The sequence below is a fragment of the Rattus norvegicus genome, chromosome 2, assembly GCF_036323735.1.
Source record: "Rattus norvegicus strain BN/NHsdMcwi chromosome 2, GRCr8, whole genome shotgun sequence".
NCBI classification, from domain to species: domain Eukaryota; kingdom Metazoa; phylum Chordata; class Mammalia; order Rodentia; family Muridae; genus Rattus; species Rattus norvegicus.
In genome coordinates, this window is record NC_086020.1 from 40,348,366 (window position 1) to 40,374,876 (window position 26,511).

The following is a 26,511-nucleotide window of genomic DNA, read 5'->3' on the forward strand; positions in this document are numbered from 1 at the left end:
TTTATGAGCACACAGCTTCAAGAAACATGAAGGTTGAGGAGGGAAAGGGACACCAGGTGGCAAGCCAGCTGTGTACATATGGACTGGCAGCGGTCACTCCTTCCTGACCCTCTGACACCCAGGTGGGAGTCGTTAGTTAGCCTTGGCTCCGTTGTACGAACATCCCTCCAGCCCTGCTAAATCATTCTGCTGAACAAAGGGATCAGTCCCAGATCTGTCACCCTTCTGACCCAGTCCCTGACCGTGAGAGTATCCCTGTCTTATCCATATTATTCTCAACATTCGTTTTATTATTCACTAAAAGTACAATCGTTCAAGCTCTGTTAGATTTTTCACTCTGAGAATGTGCAGCTCGGTCCTCTCTAAGACCTACAAGGAAAGCTGCTGGTGACTGGAGCGAATGAGCTCTTTGTCTTACTTTTATCTAGAGTAATGTAACCTCATGGGCCATAAGACCCATAATTCCTAGCTGTGGGAATCCCAGACTGCTCATTCCCCACTTATCACCCCCAGATGCACAGCAGTTGTCCATATCTATCTAGCACTTGGACGTGGTCAGGCAGCTTCTATAACCCCACATCTATAAGTGAGAAAGCTGTCGGGAGGCTGTACAGTTTGCTCACACAGCCAGTTGAGGGGACCTGGGAGCAGCCCTCACACCCCCCCAGCTCCTAAATTAGTTACTGTTCCTCTATAGCAGTGGTTCTCAACCTTCCTAATGTGCGACTCCTTGATACAGTTCCTCATGTTGTGGTGACCCCCGACTATAAAATTATTCTCTTTGCTACTTCAAAGCTATAGTTCTGCAAAGCTATAGTTGTTATGAATCATGATGTAAATAACAGATGTGCAGATGGTCTTACGCAACCCCTGTGAAAGGGTCCTTTGACCCCCAAAGGGTTCACATCCACAAGTTGAAAGCCACTCCCCTATACGATAGGTTACAAGTAACTGTCTTTTTCTGAATTCCTGTTCCTTTTAAAAGCTTTCAGAAATGGGAAAAAAATTCCTTCAACCCTTTCTATTTTCAAAATAAAAAGTGCTTATTATTTTTTCCATTTCATAAAACAATTTCCCCTATGTGTTAAAGTCATTCAGAGTCGTAGTGAGCTTGTTCTCAGTCCTGCTTCCTAGCCTCAGCCCTCACGACTGTGTCTCCATGTCCAGGAGTGACCGTTGACCACCATGTTCCGGCACGTGCCTGCTTAGAGAACAGATGAGCCTAAGTCGGGTGAAGCAAATGGTCTGTTCTAGAAATTGTGAATGAGAATGAATAGTTGGTTCAATTTTATGGTTCATTTGAATGGAGGACAATTAAGCTCTGGGGATATAGCCACCATGTTTGGCTATTTGAACATTAAACAGGATCTGGAGAAAGAAGCTAAAAGCATGGACAAGCAAGAAGAGGGAGAGACCATGCAGAGCGAGTGGACACGAGCTCAGCAGACAGCAAGAGCGGCTGCCTGGATCGATAAAAAAAAATCTGTGGTTTAGTGCTGGTTCAAGGGCAGACCCATTCCTGATGTATTCTTGCCTGTGGATCGTAATGAGACAACGTATGGTTCTCTCTAATACATTGCTGCTTTCATGTAAATTATGTTGAGGAATCTCTCATCAAATAGCTTGGACTTGGATGTCCAGGGGACCACTTTCTTGAATTATTTGCTCTAAGCATTTCTGTCCTTGGCTGGGTATAGGAAACATTTTATCCCAGCCGGTGGCCCAGCCGCACAAATGCTCAGCTGAATACTTCTTCAGGTATCCAATTCCCTGGGTGTATCTCGGCTCAGCTGCACCGTCAAGGTTATTTCTCAGCGGCGCCTCGCTTCACTTTTCTTTTCAATCTGCAGCTCCCCAAGAGCCACATCCAGCCTGGCACTTGGGTGCTCTGTCCTCACTGACCCCCAGTGCTCCGCTGCTTTGTGCTGCGCATGCCCGCCCCTTTCTCTTCCGCACCCATGCTGTCGCCCATTGTTTGCTAATGACTAGTTGGCAGGCAAAGGGAAGTAGCAGTCAGCTTGGCCCGCAGACTGGAAAGGAGCGTGTTTTTCTGAGAATGAAAACATTATTTGGTAAGAAGCACGTTCCAGCACTGACTATTTCTCTTTCAAAGTCCTGCTGGGCTCCTTCTGTCTCCAAGTGTCTGCACTGTCCGTTGTCACTTCCTCCCGCCTTCTTCCCAGATGGAGACTGGCAGGGCCATCATACTGGAGATCATATCATGGCTCCTGCATGACAGGTGTAGGCTCTGGGGGAGAAGCTAATAGGATCTCAAGGAAGTGAAATGAAGAACAGTCATAATGGAACAAAATAATGGGCTGCTGTTTGCCAACCTTTGACATGTCTTAGGTTTTTCTAGAAGAAGCCAGTAATTTGTGAGAAGATTCCAGGTTCTCTGATAGCCAGAAGTAAGTGCCCTAAGCCTGCACAACGAGCTTGCCTCACAAACTTAGTATTTGTTCCAGGGGAGGGCAGACTCTGACCCCATTTCTCCTTTCCTTTCTGCATTCTGTCTTGTTCCTCTGAAGCCATAAGAGCAGGGCTTCTGGAGGCAGCCCTGAGGTCAGGCTGTCCCTTGTCCCTGAAGGAGGGAATTTTGAAAATGTTGTCAATAGGGTTGATCATTCATTTTATCATTTTATCACACTCTGCAAAGTCGATTTTAAAAATCTGCTTAAAAAGAAAAAATCAAGTCCTTGGATCTGTGAGGATCTCTCAATGCTTCTCTTTCAGAGGAGGTGCTGCATTCCTGACTCTTCATTCCGCCTTTAAACCACACAAAAGCCCTAAGAAAGCAAACGACTTTAAATACGCACACTGTTTTCTATGCACCCATAACAACAGAACAACAAGATATTCATCTGCTGAAGACAGTCAAAAGACATATTAGTAGATACAAGCCAGGCACTGGCACAGAACATGGATCAGTGTGAGGGTTCGAATGGCTTTTGGCGACCATATTTCTTATGTTTCTCTCTCAGAATAAAGTGACAAGGAAAAAAAAAAGCAACAAGGGCCTCTTGCTCATGAGGAGCAGTGGGTAATATATTTGTTTGTATTATGGGATTGCAGTTTTACTAGAAGGAACACTTGACATTTTGATGAGTGCCTCAAGGGATAAAAGGTACTAACTTCAGAACTTAGTTTTAATTATACTAAGGAGATTACATTATTCAAAAGCATCCCACTGGTAAGGTGCAACATTTCCTGAAACAGTTTAGTGGAAAATGCCACATTAATCAGTTCAATATTTCACTCAGAAGGCTTAATGATGGGAGAAGTTTAAAGTACCGTAGCATTTGGTAATGTAGAAGGGGGAAAAAACCCCGAGTGTTCACTTGAGGAAAGGCTGAAATAGTTGTTAGTCCCTCTTGTGTCTTTCTCCATTAAAAGCTGCCTAGCTGTGCTAGCAGTTCAGGAGGGATCAGCACACGAAGCCCCTTCCTGAAACAGAAGGACCCTGCAAAGGCAACAAGCATACGCCCAGAGAGAACAGTGCTGTGTGTGTAAGGTGCAACCCCTGTCTGGCTATACTGACTCACCCAGGCAGACCACGCCTTCTCTCTTTAGTGGTCCACCCAGGCAGACCACGCCTTCTTTCTTCAGTGGTGCACCCAGGCAGACCACGCCTTCTCCCTTCAGTGGTCCACCCAGGCAGACCACGCCTTCTCCCTTTAGTGGTGCACCCAGGCAGACCACGCCTTCTCCCTTCAGTGGTCCACCCAGGCAGACCACGCCTTCTCCCTTTAGTGGTGCACCCAGGCAGACCACGCCTTCTCCCTTCAGTGGTCCACCCAGGCAGACCACGCCTTCTCCCTTCAGTGGTGCACCCAGGCAGACCACGCCTTCTCCCTTCAGTGGTGCACCCAGGCAGACCACGCCTTCTCCCTTCAGTGGTCCACCCAGGCAGACCACGCCTTCTCTCTTCAGTGGTCCACCCAGGCAGACCACGCCTTCTCTCTTCAGTGGTCCACCCAGGCAGACCACGCCTTCTCCCTTCAGTGGTCCACCCAGGCAGACCACGCCTTCTCCCTTCAGTGGTGCACCCAGGCAGACCACGCCTTCTCCCTTCAGTGGTCCACCCAGGCAGACCACGCCTTCTCCCTTCAGTGGTCCACCCAGGCAGACCACGCCTTCTCTCTTCAGTGGTCCACCCAGGCAGACCACGCCTTCTCCCTTCAGTGGTCCACCCAGGCAGACCACGCCTTCTCCCTTCAGTGGTCCACCCAGGCAGACCACGCCTTCTCCCTTCAGTGGTCTGTCTATCCAAACAGACCACTCTTTCTCCCGTCTTTGGTCCAGCCTAGTGACATGCAGAGTATCCTCTTCTTTCACATTCAGACAGAGTGGTCTTTGTAAACACACAGGACTGCATGGGAAACCGAAGCGGGCAAAATGTGATTATTAATTTTCCATTCTTTCTCCCAACTCATGAGACGAGATTTGGGGTGAAAATCTGGTCTGAAAGACAGAAAACTTTGGGCTTACCTGATAAAAGTTTTTGCCTGACAGGTGACCAACATACACGGGCAAACTGAGACTCGGAAAAGACTGGGCTGCTGAGGAAGATTGGAAATTCAATCCAGGTATTAAGGTTTGTAAACATGCAAATCAGCCTTAGTCAAATTAGAGGAACGAGGTTTTTATTTTTAAGTTAATTAAGATCAATTATCCTCATGGTACAATAGTGTAAGCAATGTATTGCAAACAACAGTGTGGTGGTAGAGGCATCCATTGGTCCTGTGGTTAAGAGAAAGGTTTGTCCTCAAAGGCTTATGTGATGGAAGCTTGGTCTCAAGGTAACAAGGTTAAAAGGTGGTAGACCCTTGTCTTAGTTAGGGTCACCATGGCTGTGATGAAACACTGTGACCAAAGCCATTTGGGGGAGGAAAGGGAAGCTTACACTTCCACATCACAGTCCATCAGGACAGGAACTCAAGCAGGGCAGGAGCCTGGAGGCAGGAGCTGACGCAGAGGCCATAGAGGGGTGCTGCTTCCTGGCTTTGCTCAGCCAGGTTTCTTATAGAACCCAGAACCACCAGCCCTGGGGTGATATCCCCTCCCCCTACACACAATGGCCTGGCCCCTCCCTCATTCATCACTAATTAAGAAAATGGCTCACATCCAGATATCATGGAGGCATTTTCTCAATTGAGGTTCCCTCCTTTCAGATCACTCTAGGTTGTGCGAAGTGGACATAAAGCTATCCAGCTCAGCTCTTAAGAGGTGGGCCTGGTGGGAGCTGCTTTCCTCATGACTGTCCTCATGAAGGGCTTGCATTACAACATCTTAAAGGAACAGAATAGATTCCCGAGAGTGTGGATTATTATTAAAAAAATAAATGGTAACCCACGGTCCCCTCTTCACTGTTTCCTCCCTTCCCCAAAGTCTTCCAACCATGAGACTCTACCTACCATGTTAATATAGCCATAAGGCCGTCACCAGATACCATGTTGTTTGGACTTCCTAGTCACCAGAACCATAAGCCAAAAAAACAAAACAAAACAAGACAAAACAAAACAAAACACCACAAAGCAACATTTCCCAGCATTAGGTGTTTTGTTAAAGTAACACAAAGCAAAGTTTAATTTTTCTTTTTCTATCACAAAGGAGGCAAAGACCTGTGAGTTAGAAACTAAAACCTCAGCTAGACAGATGGCTCAGTTGGTAAAGTGCTTGCCTTGCAAGTGTAAGGGACCAAGTGTGGTCCCCAGAACTCACATTAATAAAAGCTAGGCCTGGCGATGTCTGCTTATAATCAGCACTGGAGAGGCAGAGAGGCATAGACTTCATGGCTTACTGGCCACCCTCGCTTACTTGGCGAGTTCGAGGCTAGTGAGAGACCCTGTATCAAATGATAAAGATGGATGGTGCCTGAGATGAGCCTCCTCAACATGTGTGTGTAGCTGTGTGTGTGTGTGTGAGCAGGCACATGCACACAAAACAGACCTAAACGTCAAGGGTATTATTGAATGGTGTAGGATAAACACCATGTGACATTTCCTCTGTCCTCAGTGAATGTCACGATGCCTTTGTGCTGTGTTTGGACTCTGGCTACCTTCAATTGCGTATGACAGTCATCTTTGTTGCCTGTTGAGCTGTCCAGGGTTTTTGTGACATCACCTGTCTCTTTGCTATGTGTCAGGCATTTGGGTAGCTTTATCTTTGCATATTTTCTGATATACATATACATTTAAAGAAACACAAGCATTGCATATGCATAATCATATACATAAAAATATACATAAGCATATAATACACACATGTATGTGTACATGCACACACATTCACACATACATATACACACATACATATATATGTGTATACATATAAACAATGTACATATGTATCATATATGCACACATATCCTTCTAGGCATCTTTCTGCATGAATGAAGTCTAACCTTAATGTCTTCTGAAGTGGCTTTTCTTCTCCTTTTCCCTAATGCAGGGACACCCAAACCCATTCTTGCTCTATTTGCTTGTTTCTGATACTGTATTAAAAACCATAGTAAATTTGAATCTTGTCTTAAGGGATACAGCAGCTTATGAGATTCTGACACAATCCCCAGAAGAACAGTACATGTGATTCCTTTCAGGCTACTCTCTCACTCCATGATGCCAGGGCTCGCACACAAGTCACATGAGGTAAGCAGGAGCATCCTGTCTTCTCAAAAGGGCTCCTATGGTCCTGATGATCTTGGGAAGTCACAGTCACAGGCTTTACTTTTGTCACCTCAAGTCCTGTGCCATGCTTTGGGTGAGATCTTCACAGTGTGTTGAATGGCTATGGCTGGCTCCTCACCAGCTCCTTCTTCAAAGTCGTCCTGGAGACTAATCCTTACCACAACAAAGATGCTGAAACTCGAGGGTTAGCATCTCTCTTCTTGTCTGCGTTATCGTCTTAGGATCTCAAGAGCTGCTCTACTCTCTGAATGTGTCAGCTGCTAGACATGGACTAGCGGGCTGCTGCCACACTGTGTGGGCATGTCCACCACCTCACAAAAAACTAGGTTGAGCGGCATGCCATCTTCTCTGTGGCTTTAGTTGATGTTTTATCTGATGAAGACTCCAGTGGAAGGAAAATTAAAGGACAAATGTCTCATGCAGAAGAGAGTGTGGGTTTGGATTCTCTAATTCTGCCTCCCCAAGCTCCTGGGTATCTCTTGAACGTTTTCGACTTGCTGTTGACTTTGGCATAGCCTGTGCTGGCTGTAGGCTCCTGGTCTGACCTTCTCCTGTGCTGATTATCACTTCTCTTAGTCATTCACTTAGGCTTGTTATCTGGTTCTTTTATTTTTCTTACTTACTTATTGATTGATTGGTTTATATTTAGTGTGTATATTATGTAAGTGTAAGTCCACAGTGGGGAGAAGTGTTAATTAACCCTGGGGTTGGAATTACCGGTGCTTGTAAGCTACCCTATGTGGTTGCTGGGAATTGAACTTGAGTCCTTGGAAGAACAGTACATTCTCTTAACCTCTAATCCATGTCTACAGCTCCGTTGTTATATGACTTTTATCAGGCAGTATCCTATGCTGTGGATTAGACCCAAGGTCTTGTCTGTGGTAGGTGAGTTCTCTGCCACTGGGCTACATTCATAGCTCTCTAGTTACTCTTTCTTGTAGGGTTAAAAATTGATTTCAAGATCGTGAAAGCATCAAGGAATATTTTATGTTAATACTTCCACTGTTTTATTTGTGTTTTTTTTTCTTTCTGGTTTTAGAGCATTCACAATGTGCTCTTGGTACTTTTGAAATGTGAAGTGCACTGTATTAACTAAGTGCGTTCACAAAACCACAGATTGCAAGGAAAAAAAAAACCAGAAACCAGAATTGTTCCTCTCATTTAAATGAGATGGTTTACCTTTTGACCACCATCGCCTCCTCCTCCTTTCCACCCCAACATGAGGTCAGCGCCTTCTGCTTATTGCTTACACCACATGTTTTAAATTGCCATTTGCTCTGATAACATTTCCAAGCATAATTTATCACCCACAAAAGAGACAGCCCAGTGCTGGGGTAAAACCGTGGACAGGAGCCAGCCTCCTTGAGTTTGAATTTTGGCTTTATTACATATGAGCAGCGTGGCCTCAGACAGACTGCTTAACGTCTGTGCACCACAGTTTCTTTATCTGCGTATTTCCTGATTTGTAGAACAGTCGTATTTGTCTCTTAGGGATGTTAAGATAATTAAATGAATATTCCTGCTAACAACTTAGCATGTGGAATGTGGTGCTATAAAGGCAAAGCCCCCGGGTTCATCCCCAAGCACTGCAGGAAACTGAGTATGGTGATACGGGCCTGTAATCTGAGCATGTGGAAGGCGAGGCAGGAGGAGCACAGGTTGAAAGCTATCTTTGGCTACGTGTGACTTCCAAGTCAGCCTGGGTTACATGTGACCCTGTCTCTACACACACCAAACCAAGGTGAGGCAAACCAAACCAATCAACCAAACCAAACCAATCAACCCAACCAAACCAACGAAAACCAAACCAGACCAAACCAAACCAATCAATCAACCAAACCAAACCAATCAACCAAACCAAACCAAACCAATGAAAACCAAACCAAACCAATGAAAACCAAACCAGACCAAACCAAACCAATCAATCAACCAAACCAAACCAATCAACCAAACCAAACCAATGAAAACCAAACCAGACCAAACCAAACCAATCAATCAACCAAATCAAACCAATCAACCAAACCAAACCAATGAAAACCAAACCAGACCAAACCAAACCAATCAATCAACCAAACCAAACCAATCAACCAAACCAAACCAATGAAAACCAAACCAAACCAATGAAAACCAAACCAGACCAAACCAAACCAATCAATCAACCAAACCAAGCCAATCAACCAAACCAATCAACCAAACCAGACCAAACCAAACCAAATACATTAAACAATTAAAAGAAATAAAGACAAAGTGTCGCCCAACCCCCACGTGTGTGGAATCTAAGCCCCTGATCATGTGTAATGGCGGAATGGAAGAAGGGAGGTTTCTTGGATTCTCCACACAAGCTAGCAGAAGTGAGGACCAAATACAGCCTTTAGAAGTTCCAGGTGATTGAAAATCTTCCAATTCAAGCAGATGTTCATGATCTTCAAGAAATGGGCTCCGGGACTCCAGAGAGCTGGGTTTAATAGCCATCAGGAAGCAGGCCTCCAAAGTCAGCCTGCTCTCAGCAATGTGTGTGAGCTTCCGGGACTAGGGACTTGGAGACCTTGATGCTTGCACAGGACTGTCAATGTGGCTCTTAGCCTCGAGACTTCTTCCTTCACGGGGCACACATCTGTGTTTTTCTATGTCAACCTACTCATCTCCTCCAAATTTCCTACGTTTGGCCTTCTTCTGTGCTTCTGTTGTGTTTCACGGTCTCCGCATTATGGTTTCAGTGTCTTTAGGGCATTAAAATCTATATTTCACTGTGTGAACCAGGAGCAGATCTTAAGAGTTTCTAGCTGGAGCCCCTTCCTGCTTTACCCTGTTGATGTGGCAGTTTCATTTTGCTCTAATTGTCCCCACGGTGCAAATCAGCAAGCATTGGCCTCTGTAGATAGATGTTATACCACCACCCTCTCCTTCTAGGAGACCAAATAGATTCTGGGGACGAAGCCTAGGCCCTCTTAACACAGGAATGAGCTGAGGGAAAATTGCCACGCCTCTACCTTACCTTTAAGTTTTGGCTCTCGCCACTGTCATTGCTTCTGCTGTTATCAGTAGGAAAATCCCTGAGGAGAGAAAAACGCAATGCCCATACGAGCAAGGTAAAGTTGTGAACGTGGAGTTTGCAGCCCCCCATTCCCCGGGGAGCTCTTCAACTGAACAAGAACTGTAAAACGTAAAACAGCATCATTAATAACTATGCTTCCATGATCATAAATAGAGGAAACTAAAGGAAGTCGCCCTGTTCTCTCAGCCTCTTGCTGGATGGCTCACGTGCGGTCAGCCTGTCGCGCTCTCCTTCCTTTCTCTTCATTGCATATTGCTTTCTATAGCATGTTCCTCAGCACCTGTCATAAGCAAATCATTTAGCCCACAGGAATAACGCTGGGGAGGTGATGTCGGAGCAAACACATCTACAGCTGTAAAGACCAGCCATGCACAAACAGCCGGAGGAAAGGGCTTACCAAATACGGAGTGCTATATCAATAGCAAAGACGGCTGCTAATTGATAATAATGATAAATGCACAAAACCCAGAGCAGGAAGGGAGCTGGTTTTCAGGGCAATAGGCAAAAACGTACCAGCCCCGGAGAAAAGTGAGAGAGCTAGTGTTCCCAGCTTCGTCGACCTCACAGGACCACACAGCAGACACACTGATTTGAACTCCGGTGTAGGATAAGTTTTAGTGCCAGGTTTGGTTGGGTATGCTAACAACCTGTAGTTTTTTTTTTAATCATTTCAGATTACTTAACAGGTACATCATAAAGGGGGACACAAAGAATGTCGGTCCCGAGACACCAGCTGCAGAACATTGAGAGATGGTTTTCTCCTTTAACGTCCTTTGTGGTTTTGTCCATATTGGACCCCACAAAATGCATAGAGCAGGGCAGCAGCCTGGGTGATGTTCAGGAGGGAAGAAATGTAGTTCAGCATGTGAGTTGCTCTGAATGCTGTCCCCATTAGCTACTAGTTGGTCCTCTGGAAAAATATTACTTCTTTAGGCATCAAACTTTTCCTGTGAGGTGCCTGTCATGGGATTACCTACGAGACTTAAATGAAAAGTAAACTAAAATATCTTGAAAGGTACCTAGCTCTGGGAAGCATTCATTAGATATTACCCTACCTCTCATGCCCCTCTTAGATATTCTGAGAAATGGAGTGCCCAAAATAGACACCAACCTACTTTATAAAGTTAGAGATCTGAAATGAAACCGCATTTCTTCAGGATTCTGATTAGATGGCCTGAGCCACTGTGCCCATTTCCAGGGTCTGTCCTCCCATGTAACCTGTGAGAGGCATCCCGTTCCAACACCTGGCAAGAGCCAGGCATCATTGGAATGGTGCCTCTTGCTGTTAGAGCTGGAGGTCACATGGTTTCAGACTGTAGGACTGTCCCTGCCCAGTTGCCTCTGGCTAGTCAAGAAGCTGCAAATTCAACAGCCTTGAGAATTCCAAGGTCCCATGATCATCCCTGAGATGTCAGTGTGAGGATTCCTGAGGAAGGTGACCGATGCCTTACGCCAGTGTAGTCATCCTACTAGGTTATAGCTCTTTACGCTCCAAGGAAGATCCTCTTCTGCCTCTTGTCCTTCATGGGCCAGAAACATTTCACATCAAGGTTGAGCAGGCTTGTTACGTGGGATTGTGCTTGTTTATAAATTCGCCTTTTGTTTCTCTAGTGTCTTTTATCTTTTTACTGCTTAGAGAAAGGCTGTCTGCCCCTTCTTGGTTCAGTCTCTTTCTACTTCCCGTGCTGATTTTCTTTCAGAACTCACATTCTCCTTGCCACCGAACCTTGGTTAAGGATGCCAGGGTACATTCCAGCGACTTTTAATTTCCTAGAGGAAGGTTGGTGGTCTCATCCTGTTGAAATCTAAATGTCTCTGTCAAAATCCACACGTTCAAGTCTTAGCTCCAGAGGTGATGATCACCGGGGAGGTAATCAGGTCGCGGGCCTGATGAATGATTACATTGGTTCATTTTCTGGTGAGCGGCACATGATGTCATGATGTGAGTATGTGAGAGAGATGTGATCATCGTGAGACAGGAAGCCTGAGAACAAGGAGGGCTAGTCTGGCCTTTTCTTAACGACCCACTCTCTTGAGAGCTAACGGTATGTGAGGACCACATTAATCCCTTTCAAGGACAATTGGTCTCAGTGACCTATCAACACCAGGTTTTTATCTCTTTATGATTATACTGTTTGTGAGCACCACCAGGCTGAGACTCCAATATGTATAGCCCGAGGGACACACCCAAAAGGAACAATAGCAGTGCCCTTACAGAGAGCCTCACTCACCACCTGGGAGCTGCTTTGCCCCTTCCTTCCATTTGATGACAGTGAAAATGTGCTGTCTACCAACCAGAAAATGGGGTCGTCGGATACTAACCCTCTCAGTGTCTCGATCTCGGATCTTTTTGGCCTTTCAAACCTGAAAGAAATAAAAATCTATTATTCATAAGCTATCTCATTGATGGGATTTTGTTATGCCAACTGGAAAGGACAATTTACCTCAAGGAAAGCCCATGGTCTCATCGTGTTTGCCCATTTCCCCTTAGAATGTCAATGGGTTCTTCATTACAAAAAAACCAGGTAAAGTTCTGGCTCACTAGACCCTTTGCTTAGACTCTGCTCTGATTGACGGTTGTTTTTATAGATTACCGAGAGCGGGGGACTGCTCTGGGAGCTGTCAGTGGAGTGTTGGGTAGAATGACTGAGCAGCGTGCAACGTTTCCTGATGACCTTTATTTGATTGTGCACTTGAACGACTCTACCTATTCAACAGAAGGTGGAGAGGAAAGGCTTTTTTTTTTTTTTTGGAAGAGGAAACGTCTTTATTGATGATAAATATTTACTGAGTACTATGCCAGTATTTTCAATCCAGTATTTTCAATCATTTATTTTACAGGGTTGGAATGTTTTGAATGCTTCTCAGTTAGGAAGGTTTACATGTACCGTGATGATACATGCATGCTCACATACACACATCATTTAGTATGTCTTGGGCAGTTCCATTTCCCCAAACTGCTCATGTCCTTGTGTTACAAGGACACAAGCTATTGTTACATGGCACCCTGCCCCTCCCCCAAGCTTACTGCCTTGAAACAGCTGTTTTTATTACCTCCCATAACTTTACAGTAGGGAGTTTCCGCTCTACATAACTTCAGCCAGGGCTGCTGCTAGCTGGGATACCCACTGGGCTGCACTCCCCCAGATTTCCACTCACATGAGCCGTTGGTACTGTCAGGCTGGGAACTCACCTGGACTCTCTATCGGAATGTCTTGGTTCTCTATCGTGTCAGCTTCTCCATGGGGGTTGGGCTCCTCACAGCATGGTGTCTGGGGTCCAAGAAAAAAATCAGGGAAATAAGCTTTATTTCAGAAGTACTTATGATATCATACTTACAATACACAGATAATCTATAAACCCAGGTTTCTTGTGCTTGCTGAAGTCTTAGTAGCCAAAGCCACTCATGTGGCCGAGTACCAATCGTAAGCAGGGATGCCATGATGGTGTGAATGAATACTGGTGGCTTTATTTACCAAAGTTTACCAAAGTGGAAGTCAACTGTGCTTAGAAACTGAGTGGGCGGTTTTAGAATTTTGCAGTTAGAAGATGCCAGACATTTGGTTTGCTCGCTTTACAAACGCAGAGCCACAGGCTCAAAGTGGTTTACTTCCCCAGTGCCGACTCAAAGACGGTGCGTCCATGCTAAGAATGCCTCTGAGCCAGTCCCTGTGCAGGCACTGCCCTTCCTTTGCCAGCCCAGGCCCTGGCCTCACAGAGCTCAGTGGGCAAGGGCAGGTCTGAGGTTGGTTCTCCCGTTCCCAGCAGCACAATTTAACCGTGGCACTTCACTGCTTCTCCAGAGTCAACTAAGTGTGTAATGACTGCATTGAAGTTAGCCTCCCATTCTAATTTATAACACACTGACTATGTTTTATTGTATCTTTGTGGTACACTGTAGTCCCTCAGTAATCAATGTGTGTGTGCGCCTAAAATCCCCTCTCCTTTATGTTTTGTGGACTTTATTATATGGAAGAATAATAGATATTTAGAGTTACTTGAATCTTTGATTTGTGATTTTTTTTTGTTTACATCTACTATTTACACGGAGCCAAGTCCTTTGACAGGAATACTGCTTCTAATTATAACACAGCTCCTATGGGAGCATACAATTTGCTTTCCAGTGATCCACACGATGACATGATCTCTGTGATGAAAAGCAAACAGAGATGGCAATCTCTGGACCTTCTCAAAGTTGCCTGGCACAGTAGGGCCACCATTTTTAAAGTAGTTCCAATTGTTTTATTGACGCATGATGCCTGAGTTAGGATGCAATGATTGTTTTCCCTGAGATAGCGTAGGGGTTGGGTAAGGGGACACGCAGGAAAGGAGGGGGCTTCCAGTTCTACTCACAGTCTTCCTTTTGGTTACTCACATCTGTTTTAGTATTCTTTACTTTGATCCTTCCTTTCCAGGAATGAAATGGCAGTTACAAGCAGGGTGTGGTGGCTCACATCTCTAGTCTTGGCACTCAAGAGATATGGGCAAAAGGATAAGAAGTTTAAGGTTAGGTTCAATGGTATACTGAGTTTGAAGGCAGCCTTGGCTACATAAGACTGTTTCAGAACCAACCCCAAAGAAATGGCAATCGTAGAACTCAGTGGCTCATCACCGAGGGGCTTTGCAGGTACACTGCCAGACGACAGTTTTGGATAGTTCCAAGGACTTCAGGCAGAAGCTACGTGTCAGCTGGGACCTGAGGAATGAGGAAAAGAACTCTCTAGGTTCAACCATGTCTTCCATGAAGAGTAAGCAGGGTACAGAGGTCTGGAGCAAGTGAGACTATGGACACCAAGGAACAACAATAAACTCAATGTGAGTGATGTGAACAGTCTGCATTGAGAGATGGAGGGCAAATGGAGGCGGGAGGTAGGGATGAGGTCACAACACTTATATATGTCCTCTAAAGCAGTTGGGGATCTACCTTTAGGGCAGGATGGTACTGAAGGGAACTTCCTGGTATTATCAGGTTTCTTCTTGGAGAACTATCCTTTGGGCTGTGGGAGATTTGGAAGGGAGCAGAATTCTGAGCAGGAATCTCAGAGCGATTTGGTGCTCTGGCCAGCAGAGGGCAGTGGGGAGATGTGAGAGATTATTGAGGTAACAGAGTCAATGGGACTTGGAGAGTTTATGGGACATCCGAGTTAAGACACCCAAAGGCCGATAGGTGTTGGTTTCTAGAACTCCACAGTGAGGTTTGGGGCTCAAAGTTGAACCATTATCACATAGATGGAACTGGCAACCATGGGTGGATGAGAGTGTGGGGCAGAGGAAAAGAGAAAAAGCCTTGGAGACAGCCTTCTTCCGGGCCACCTTCCTTCGGGCCCAATCCTGTCTCATCTGTGAGGGATGTCCTCACTGTTCCGCTCAGGGATGATGTGGCCTTCAGGACAGATACCTTGTTACTCACTTTTCTATTACTAAGACAAACTACCAGAGCTAATCCAATGCAAAAAAGACAGAAAGGTTATTTTGGCTCACGGTTTCAGCGTGTTGGAACTTGGTCATTTGCCTTGTGCCTACAGAATATTATAGTGGAAATGAGTGGTAGAGGAAACCTGTTTACCTCGTCCTTGGGCTTGGAAACAAAATATGGAGGAGGGCTCGGGGGTCTCAATATGACTTTCAAGGGAATGAGCTCAGTGACCTAAGTTCTTTTTACTAGGCTTTTCCTCCTAGAAGCACCACAGATTGGGAAAGAAGCATGTGGGGCCTTGGAGGACATTTAATTTTGACAGGTTATGGATTATACAGTAACGTATTTCTAATGTAAATTTCCTTACCAAGAGTTGGGGCACTAGGCAGGACTCGGTTAGCTGCTCTGTTCCTCACCGGCATTCTGATCTTGACCTTGGGTTTCTAGGTTACAGCTCCATTGCTACTTGGCCCAAAGCATAGCCTAGATTGTGTCCATGATTAAAAACAAATACTCCTCAAGAAGAAAGGGGCAGACGAAGAAATTAAAACACAGAATCAAAACTCTTTTGCCTTTGAACTTCAGATTATAGAGATGAATCCTGATGGACTCTAGATGACAGCTCTTTTAGGACCCGTTTTGGTCTTGTCCCTCTGCTATTGTTTCTTTTGCAGGGCTTGACAGCTCCCAAAGACAGATATTTAGCATAGTTTTCAATCTAGACTTGAGGGCAGAGCAGGTGAACTTTCCGAGTACTTGGGGCTGAAGACCCATGGTCTTCCTTCCTCCTCACCCACACTTCCTCTCCTTCCATGAACACAATCTACAGGGATGAATTCACTTTTTATCTTCCTTCCTTGTTTCAGATTGTCTTTGTCCTTGGATACATTTGTTTTGCCACCTCTTTCTTTCTTTTTCTTTTCTGTTTGAGTGTAGTTCAGGATTGTTTTGAACTCATGATCCTCCTGCCTCAGGTTCTTGAGTGCCCAAGTACTGGGATTTTAGGTAGATCAGCCATTGTGCCCTCCTGCAGGGATGCATTATAACTACAGTAAAGAATGCAGCAAAACCAGGTCCTTCTGGGGGATTCGATTATAAAGCCAGTGCACATAGAAAAAAATCTATGTAAGAAATGGACCTTGAAAATCACTTGGAGGACAAGTGCTTAGCAAACCTGAGAAGTCCCACTCACTAACCTTGCCAATTCAGAAAAGACTAGCAGGTCAGGGGCTGCAGCTCAGTTAGTAGCGTTCTTGTCTGGCATGCAGAAAGCCATGAAGCCAATCCCGAGCACAGCACAAGCCATGTGGTGGCAAACATCTATAATCCCAGCACTTGGGAGGTTGGGGGCGATTTGGAGTTCCGAAAGAATCACCATTTCCCTAGGCAACCAGGATCATCTTCACTTCGAATATATTCCCTGGTGACATGTAGGTACTGGAGACTGGCCAGGGTAACAGAACCTTTTCTTACCTGCTTGCGGGGACAGTTTCTCATACCCTCTCCACCTTGGACTCTTTTTTGTCCACCCTTCTCCAGGAGTGTGCAGGTGGAGCTCCAGAGTTTCATGTGCAATGAGACGTCTCAGCTATAGCACAGAGCAGTCTAGTTTCTCACTGTCAAAACCATTACAGTTCTAGTAATGGTATGTTTAGATCTGCCTTTGTAGGACCAACAACTCATTAAAATGTTTGCTTTTTTTTTTCTCAAATCATAAAAAGCAACACAACTTTACAGGGGAATGTAAATGTCAGTCTATAGAGAGATGGGAAATCTGTGGACAGCTCTGAAGCAAGGTTTTTGTTTGTTTGTTTGTTTGTTTTGTTTTTCCCCCACTCCAGCTTTGACCAGGAGGATTTGACATAGAAAGTGGCTTCTGTTAGAGGTCATGTGTATGGTTCCTTTGAGCCTCAAACCTCCTGTATAAGACTCCTGTGACCTTGACTATATTGGGCATACATACAGGCACTGTTGTAAGATTATAGGTATATTAAGATGTTTACAGCAAACCTGTGAAGTTTGTAATTATAAACTATTGTAATGGTTATTTATAGGTTTTCTATAGGCACATTATAGGCCAGATTAGATCAGATTAAAAATAGAGAAAGGCATGTTTATTAGATTCTGTTCCTGGCTGGGTTCACTGGTCCCAAGATATAGGGCCAGGGAAATGGTATACCTGGGCTAAGGCAAGGCGGTTTTATAGGTCTTAGGCAAGGGGTGAGGATGTGTCAGCTAGGAGCTGATATTGTGCTGAGCCCCTGGGTAGACACTCTTGGGTGGGTTGCTGGAAATTCAAAACAGATGGGGTCATGACATTTTAGCCCGGAATTTTCTCCAAGTGGGCAGGGTTAAGAGAAGGAGAGAAGATGGGGCTTCCCAGCTTCTGTGGCAGCAAGCAGGGGTTCCAATCCAACGATTATACTTATCACTTTCATTTTATAGATGAGGAAACAGAGACATAAAGAGGTTAAATAACTTGCCCAGTGTCACACAACCAGTCAATGGCAGAAGTAAGATTCAAGCCCACAGGGCAGGATGCTGAAGTCTGTGCATAGAGTCCCTGAGTTTCTCACCTCCCATTGGGCACTTAGGTTTGGCTTGTTTCAAATTGTCTTTTTCTTGGTTTGTCACCTCTTTCAGGCCCTGTCAACATAGGTATTTTCATAGCATAAAGGATTGTGTCTTGTATTAAACAGAGATTCAAAAAAATATTTGCCGTGTCAAAGCCCCAACGTTAATCATTGCAGTTACATGACTTTCTGGAAACACCTTGAGCTTATCTGAAGGTTGCTTGTCATGTGTCATGACCATAACAACAACAGCTTACACAAAACACCTGTAGCACCAAACAGGTAGCACATGCCTGTAATCTTAGCTCGGGGGGGTGGTCAGTTGATAGCCAGGTTGGGCTATATGGTGAGATCTGTCTCTAAAATCAAACAAATAAATATCAGTTCAATATGACTTGGTCTTTTGAGATGTTTTCGAACAGGTCTCATGCTTATTTTATGGCTGGGAAAGCTGAGACTCACACAAAGGAGCTACCTTACTTCCAGCACATATATATAATCATGGTTTAGACCAGACTCCAGGCTCTTGATTCTAGTGCATAAATAACATGGTCCTTTGGATTTTTCAGTCTCAGTCTAATATGGGTCCTTGGTCTGGCTCTGAGTTTTGCTGCTAATAAAACTATCTGTGTTTTGGTCTGCATATATACAAATTGTGACATTGCAGATTAAGCAGGTCAGGGTAGGGCATGACATATGTCACCCACACTGGAATGACACTTCCACAATGAGGATGGAGACAGGTTTATCAAAGATCAAAATTAAAGCTATGGTTAGTCAATACTATTTCCATTCAGTGATGACAATCAAGTGCTGGGGAATAGCTAAACACTGGAAATCATTTCATAGAGAGGAGACAGAGAGAGAGAGACAGAGAGAGAGGAGACACAGAGAGAGACAGAGAGAGACAGAGAGAGAGAGGAGACAGAGAGAGACAGAGAGAGACAGAGAGACAGAGACAGACAGAGAGACAGAGAGAGGAGACACAGAGAGAGACAGAGAGAGACAGAGACAGAGAGAGAGGAGACACAGAGAGAGACAGAGAGAGACAGAGAGAGACAGAGACAGAGAGACACACACACACACACACAGAGAGAGAGAGAGAGAGAGAGAGAGAGAGAGAGAGAGAGAGAGAGAGAAGACATGGAGTAGACAGTAGTCATGGGAGATTTCTGGGATGCTAATCAGATCATTTTTAATTTTGGAGGGAAAAGATACAAAGTGGCAATATTTGTTCTAACTGACTTGAAAATTTAAATCCCAGCTAGGATTCAGGGTGGCGGGCTTTGTTGGGAACTCCCTTTGTTTATAATGTAGGTTTCTCTCCTTTATGAAGCAGATGCTTATACAAGCATTACCGCTGTTGTCAATAATACTGTAACATTTGCTTTCCATCCCTTTGTTGCTTGGGGAACATGTTGGGTTTCGGCACATTTAGCTTTGCCATTTACTTCACAAATCGCAGCTGTGGAATGCTACAGCTAAGTCGATTTTAGTGAGAATGGAATGAAAGAGAAAAAAAAAAACTACTCCAAACAACCTTTCCAGTAATTATAATTGAAATGTGTGTGTGTGTGTGTGTGTGTGTGTGTGTGTGTGTGTTTTCCAAACAAGTTGGTTGCAACACAGCGATGCTTCTGTAAGAGTCTTCCTGCAAATTTAATTCAAACGGGAAGGCTTTGTTGTTATTAAACACAATGGCAGTTTGTACATCTCTACATCATTATGTTGCTTCTCATTATGGAAATTCATTTGCTGCTGCTTTGTATGGATATCAAATAAAAATCACTCTCGCTCCTGGCAAGTGACTGCCATTACAGAGACACTCTGGGAGCTCAGCTAAGCGGTGCTTGGTGTCATAGCAAACACAATTAGCAAAATGGCATCCGGAGTGGCTTTATGGAGTTGCCCTGTGGTGAATCTCTGTGTATTCCATTTAGCAAGGCTGGAGGTTACTAGATTTGGCCATGTGTCTTCTCTAGCCTCCTCTCTGTACCATTTCCTATTCAAGTGCAGCAGCATGAGGACTTTGTGTGAATGTTCTCTCCCTCTCGCCTTTGATTTTTTTCATGATAGGCTTTTCCTAAGCACTGGCTGGGCTCAGAGAGCCAAGGGTTATTTGGCCCATGTAGGACCCCACATTTCTCTAAAGAGGGGTCAGGAACAGTGTCACCAAATGTCCACTCCAACTGCTGTTCTTTGTGCTTTCCCCTTTTCATTCCCCTCCATTGTTATTTGTCAATAATTATAGAGACTGGGTTTTCCACACAGTTAAGACATCTAAAATGTCACTATTAATTCTATCTGTCTGTCTATCTATCTATCTATCTATCTATCTATCTATCTATCTATCTATCTATCATCCATCTAATCTATCTATCTATCTATCATCTATCTATCTATCTATCTATCTATCTATCTATCTATCTATCTATCATCCATCTAATCTATCTATCTATCTATCTATCTATCTATCTATCTATCTATCTATCTATCTATCATCTATCCATCCATCCATCTATCTATATTATCTATCTGTCTGTCTGTCTATCTATCTATCTATCTATCTATCTATCTATCTATCTATCTATCTATCTATCTATCTAATCTATCTATCATCCATCTATTTATATTATCTATCTATCTATCTATCTATCTATCTATCTATCTATCTATCTATCTATCTATCTACAATGTCTACAATGTTACATTCTTCCCCATGGTTACATTTGATGGGGGAAGATCCTGGTAGAGGGAGTGGAAGGCATAGCACCCTAGCCAATCAGAGATCAGAGTCCATGCTGCCTCTTTGAAATAAAAGGCATCACTGTGGCTGAGGAGCCATGAGGAGCATGGCTGGATTTAGTTGGAGGAGTTCTTTCACAAGCAGGCGCAACCCTCTCTTGAGAGCTCCTTTTCATTGAACACACAGTGTTAGCTACTTTCCTCATACTGTGATGAAATACCTGACTAAACAACTTACGGGTGGAAGGAAAGCAGGCTCACGTTGGCTCGCAGTTAGAGGGTACAGTCTATCATGGTGGAAAAGATAGGATGGCAGGAACTTGACTCAATGGTCATTCTTCATCCACAATGAGGAAGCAGAGAGTGATGAATGCTGGTGTTCAGCTAGCTTTCTCCATCTTACAAAGTTCAGGATTCCAAAGGCAGGGTAAGTTGCTGCCTACATATCGGACAGGTCTTTCTATCTCACTTAACCTTATTTAGATCATGGCATACAGATATTCCCGGAGGTTTTTTTCCCCCATGGTGATTCTAGATCTTGATGAGTAGACAAAATTAACCATCACACTTACTCATGGAGTAGAGTGATAGTCCCATATGCATATACTTTGTATAAAGATCAAGTCAGAGAGCTTTTTATATACATCACTTCAAGATTTATCATTTCCTTGCAGCAAGAACATTCCAAATTTGCTCTTCAGTTCATGTTAAATATGTAATATATTGCTAGCTATTCTCACCGTATTATTTAAAAGAACACCAGCTCTTATTTATCTATGTAACTATACCATTGACACATCTTTCTCTCAGTGAACCCTTTCCAGTTTCTGGTAATCACTATTCTATACCCTATTTCTACAAGATGAGAAAAGATGGGAAAGGCCATTTTATGTTCTATACATAAGGTCATGGCATACTTGCCTTTTCTTTGTTTTCAAATGTAAAGTCACATATGAGTACACCTGTAGGGCATGAGCACAGAATTCTCTAAAGAGGTCAGGAGCAGGAGGGAACGTCTGCTCTAATGCATGTTCTTTGTGCTTTCCCCTTTTCAGAGGGCAGAGGACAACTTGTAGGGGCCAATTCTCTTCTTCCACCACATAGGACGTAGGGATCAACCTCAAAGCACCTTTACCTGCTGAGTCATCTCACTGGCCTGGAACTGGCCTTTCTGGCCTCTCATTTCATATATCATAATCTTCTCCAGATTCAATGTTATGATACAAATGAAAAAAGTTGATTTTTCCTATGGCTTAATAGGGCTCTGTGGTATAGAGACAGCTCAATCCCACTAAGCAGGTAATAGGTTGATTTGTGAATTGTGCTGTATTACATGTGGGATTGTTCTGTTTCAGATGTGTGTGTGTGTGTGTGTGTGTGTGTGTGTGTGTGTGTGTGTGTGTGTACTTAATGAATGTAGGGTTGTTTTGTTACTTAAAAGGTTTTCCTTTAATCTTCATTCACCTCTTGGGGTTTACATTCCCTTTCTATGGTAGCCCAGGTCTCTGCTTTATTTCCCATCTCATGTTGGATATAGTTGAGAGCAGGCTTAGAGAGAACCAAGCTAGGGAGAGGAAAGGTTGCTGTCTCTCTCCACCTTCCAGCTGAAGTCTGTGCTTTGATTGGTCTCCACCAGCTCTTCCTTCCCCACCCCTGACTAAAACTGGAATTTACCTAGTGGTAAGTCTGATGCCTTAAACCTATTTCTCTGCAAGTATGATATGTAAGACGTTAATCAGATGCCCTGGGAGGGGGAGTGGGGCTGGGCAGGCCTTCCCTGCCTCTGCTAGCTCTATGCTTTCCTGGTCCCTAGTGCTTAGAATGGGGATGCTGCTCTACTGAGGACCACCTTTGATCATGGCCTCCAGTAACCTGATCCTTAAGATGGTAGTTTGTTTATTTGCAATTGATAGCAACAAGCAAAGCCAGTTTTCTTCAATGGAGTCTTTGTGGGGACTGTGAGGAGAGGGGGGGAGAGGGAGAGGGAGATGGAGTTGGAGAGGGAGATGGAGTTGGAGAGGGAGAGGGAGAGGGAGAGGGAGGGAGAGGGAGAGGGAGAGGGAGAGGGAGAGGGAGAGGGAGAGGGAGAGGGAGAGGGAGAGGGAGAGGGAGAGGGAGAGGGAGAGGGAGAGGGAGAGGGAGAGGGAGAGGGAGAGGGAGAGGGAGAGGGAGAGGTTGGATGGATATAGAGGTGTTTTGTTTTTCCTGTCAACTTGACAGAAGCTGGATTTAGTGATCTGAGAAGAGGGAACCAGAGTTGAGAAAATGCCTCTGTAAGATTGGCTCTTGGAAAAACTGGAGGGAGTGATTTCTTAATTAGTGATTGATGTGGGAAGGGCCCATCCCATTATGGCTGGTGTCATACCTGGGCAAGTGGTCCTGGATAGTATAAGAAAACATGCTGAGCAAGTGATGGCAGAGCACTCCTTCATGGTCTCTGCATCAGTTTCTGCCTCCTCGTTCCTGCCTAGCCCTTCACTGACTTCCTTTAACAATGGACTGTGATGTTGAACCGTAAGATGAAATGAAACCATTTCCTCCCCAAGTTGTTTTTGGTCATGGTGTTTTATTACAGCAATAGAGCGAGTCTTGCTTCAGGTGTTGTTTGCAGGTTGGGCAGCGAACTCCAGAGATGTAGATTTTGAGTGGTCACCCATGCTGGGATGGGACTTTTGGTGTTACACCTGCTGGAGTCACCCATACATCTGCAGATAACCCTTCATCTCATAAGTTTCCTTGGCTAATTGATTAGCTTACCAAACCAGACTTGGGTAGAATCTCTCTCTCTCTCTCTCTCTCTCTCTCTCTCTCTCTCTCTCTCTCTCTAGTCTGTTGTTGGTCTCTGTCTGGGATGAGTTGATGGTCTCTGTCTGAGGTGAGTCAATGTTTGTCTTCCCAGGAAAAGTCATGCGGTGACCTGTGAAGGTGTCTGGCAGAGACTGGCAATTGACTGCTACACAGGTCAAAGCAGACCATCTTTATAATGTGAGTGGGCCTTGCCTATCCTTTGAGGACCAGACTAGAACAAAAAGGGGGAAGATGGGAGGATTAAGTTTCTCTTTTTTGACTGCTTGAATTGAACTTTGATATGCCCTTGGCATTCTTGGTTCCATGGCCTATAGACGCAGACTAGAATCCACACCATTAGTCCTAGGCTCTTTGAACCTCACCATAGGCATCCTTTGGAGGACTCTGATTATTCTGACTTTTTACTTAAAAAAATCATTCAAAACTCTCATAGTCATTTAAAAGATTAATTTCAAACTCTTGAGCATAAAATTTCTTTAGACCACACAGACAGGATAATCCTTTTGTATATTTTCAAACCCAATGCATTGTGTATTCAGTGGTAGCACTTAGAAAAATTTTATTTTTAGCCCTTGACACATATCTCCAAGGTGACATTAACTCTGTAATGTGGCTCTTTTAGAGAAAACAACTTGAGTATCCAATTCATTGGTAATTGGGAAATATAATTTCTGTGATAATTGTGGCAGAGAGAAAGTTGGAAGGTCGCACAAGGACTTTTAACTACTTCTGCCAAAAGACTTTATATATAGGCCATTGATCTAGGCAAAATGTTAAATTTGTAACATAGTTGCAAGGGAATTTGGGGAATACTGTCTTCTCATAAACTCAGGAAAACAGAGAAGTGTGACTTGTTGCTATGCTAAAACAGCATAAGGGGCAAAGGCTTAGTTTGGCTCATGGTTTTTAGGAGATTTCAATTTATCATGGCAGTGATATCAGTCCATGTCAGTGGGAGTGAGAGGTAGCCAGTCCTGCTATGGCAGGAGACATAGAAGTAGAGAATGGGACTGGAAGAGGGGCAGAGTTCTAACCCTCAACAAGCTGCTCAGAGTGACCCTTTGCACTCCAGACTCGCTCAGAAGGTTTCCACAGTCCCTCAAAACAGTGCTATGAGCTGGAGATCAGGTGTTCAGACACGTGAGCCTCAGGTGGGCAGCGGGGAGGGGGCAGGTGGAGTACAGCATTTCAGATTCTAAAGCTAGCAAGGAGCATCTGTGGCTGCCTTGGAGCTAAGTGAGGTCGAGGCCCCTAGAGTCTAAGATGCACGCTGTTTGCATTGTGGCAGCCTCCTCTAAGCCATGGAGATTTTGAGTGGATTGACATATCTTCTGAAGATTCCAGCTATTGCTGCTCTTAGTTGTGCTTGGCAAAGCGAGGTAGGTGTTGAATTTTGGGAAGGTGTGTTAGTTAGGGTTTTATTGCTGTGAAGAGATACCGTGACCATGACAACTCTTATGAAGGAAAAATGTTTAACTGAGACTGGCTTAAGAGTTGAGAGTTAGAGTTAGAGTTAGAGTTAAACTATTATCACCATGTCGGAAAATAAGACAGTGTCCAGGCAGACACGGTGATGGAGAAGGAGCCGAGAGTTTTACACCTTGATCTGCATGCAGCCAAAGCCACTGTGAACCACACTGGGCATAGCTTGAGTACATAAGACGTCAAAAGGCTGTCCCAATAGTGACACACATCCTCCAACTAGGTCAACCTGTTCCAACAAGGCCACACCTCCTAATAGCACTACTCCCTATGGACCAAACATTCAAACATATGAGTCTATGAGGATCATTCTTATTCAAACCACCACAGAAAGAACCTTTTTCTAGTCTCTGGACCAGAGGATCATGAGCTCATGACTACGGGATAGGTAGATAAACTAGAGATTCTTATTAGAGAGGAAGATAAAGACAGTGAATTCTATCCCTTCATCCCCATGTGGGGGGTGTCACAGGAGAGCCAGGCAGGGACTCTGAAGCTAGAAGAGATGTTTGTGAGTGACAGAAATAACACAGCAATGATTTTATGAAGGCCAAACTTCCACCATCTGGGGCCAGCACTTCCCGTCTTGACTATGCCTTTAAGGCAGTCAGGGAAATACCAGAGTCTGCTTTTGTAATGGATCTGTACAGAGTGAGTAGTTTGTAGAGGAAACACTGAGATGGAACAATGAGGCTTGAAAGTTCTGTAATTGCAGGTTTGGAGAGAAGAGCAATAAAACCAACAAGTGGAAATCAAGAATGACTGGAGAAACTCAAATGTCCAAATACACTTAAGAAAACAGGCTAGGGAACATATAGAAAGTTCTGGTTCTCTCTCAGGGCAGCATTTCCAAACCCAAAGTCTCGGTGGTGAGGGTATGAGAAAAAATATGACCTTTTGTAACCTTGGTGGGTGAAACAGGACATTTGTATTACTAATATAGTGAATGTTCAGAGAATATTTTACGGCCTTTGCTGACTTGTACCAGCCCATGCTGTTTTCAACTGATAATAGAAATTACCCTTAGCAAAAGAGATAGAAAAACACTCTGCAAGAAAAGTTAAATAATGTTATTTATCATTGTTATTGACAAACAGTAAGCACAGCAAGAAGGACTATGGCCGACTTACTATGACAGTCACAGACACCACAGACTTATTGGTTCTTCGTGTTTTCTGGACACACACTATTCTTATTTTAATCTTTGTTTTGCCTTTGAAATTATCCATCTCATTTTATGTCAGCCTTAGTTGCTGAATTCGTCAGAAATTGGAAAGCCTGTAGCCTTGGACAACAGTGTCATTTGGTGTGTTTGATATGTGCAGCTTGGCCTCAGTAATCTATTTGCAAAATTGTCCAATTTGAAAGTGACACATTTGATTCTCTTGACTTTCCTTTTTCTAGCACAGTAAAATCTGAAGGAATTTGAGTGCTGGGCACTAGTCACAGAGGACAGAGGACAAAGGACAATGAAAGGATTCGTAAAGTACTCAGGAGAAAATTGTGTATCATTAGTGGTGGGACTGAGGAAAGAGCTGTTTTGTAGAGAATATGTGAAGTCCAACTTTCCCAAACAAAGGGCACTGACTTCTGAGGGGAATCAAACTCTTTCAAGGTTTCTTTTTAATGTTAGCTAGTTAATTTAGATTTTCAAAGCCTTAATATAATTTGCCCCAATCATTTAAAGAGTGCCAAAGTCATTGAAGAAAATTCGAAAATTATAGCTAACATAAAAAATAGGACAAT

The 26,511-nt window shown here is 44.1% G+C and overlaps 1 long non-coding RNA gene across 2 annotated transcripts in view; it reads left to right on the plus strand.

Annotated features, from left to right (window-relative positions):
* The first annotated feature begins 1,048 nt into the window (after positions 1–1,048).
* LOC108349939 (uncharacterized) overlaps positions 1,049–26,511 on the plus strand; it is a 40,964-nt gene continuing 15,501 nt past the window's right edge. For both annotated transcript variants that reach the window (XR_005500601.2, XR_010063735.1), the window contains exons 1-2: positions 1,049–2,072; positions 4,513–4,586. This is a non-coding gene — a long non-coding RNA (uncharacterized LOC108349939). The remainder of the gene's footprint in view (positions 2,073–4,512; positions 4,587–26,511) is intronic.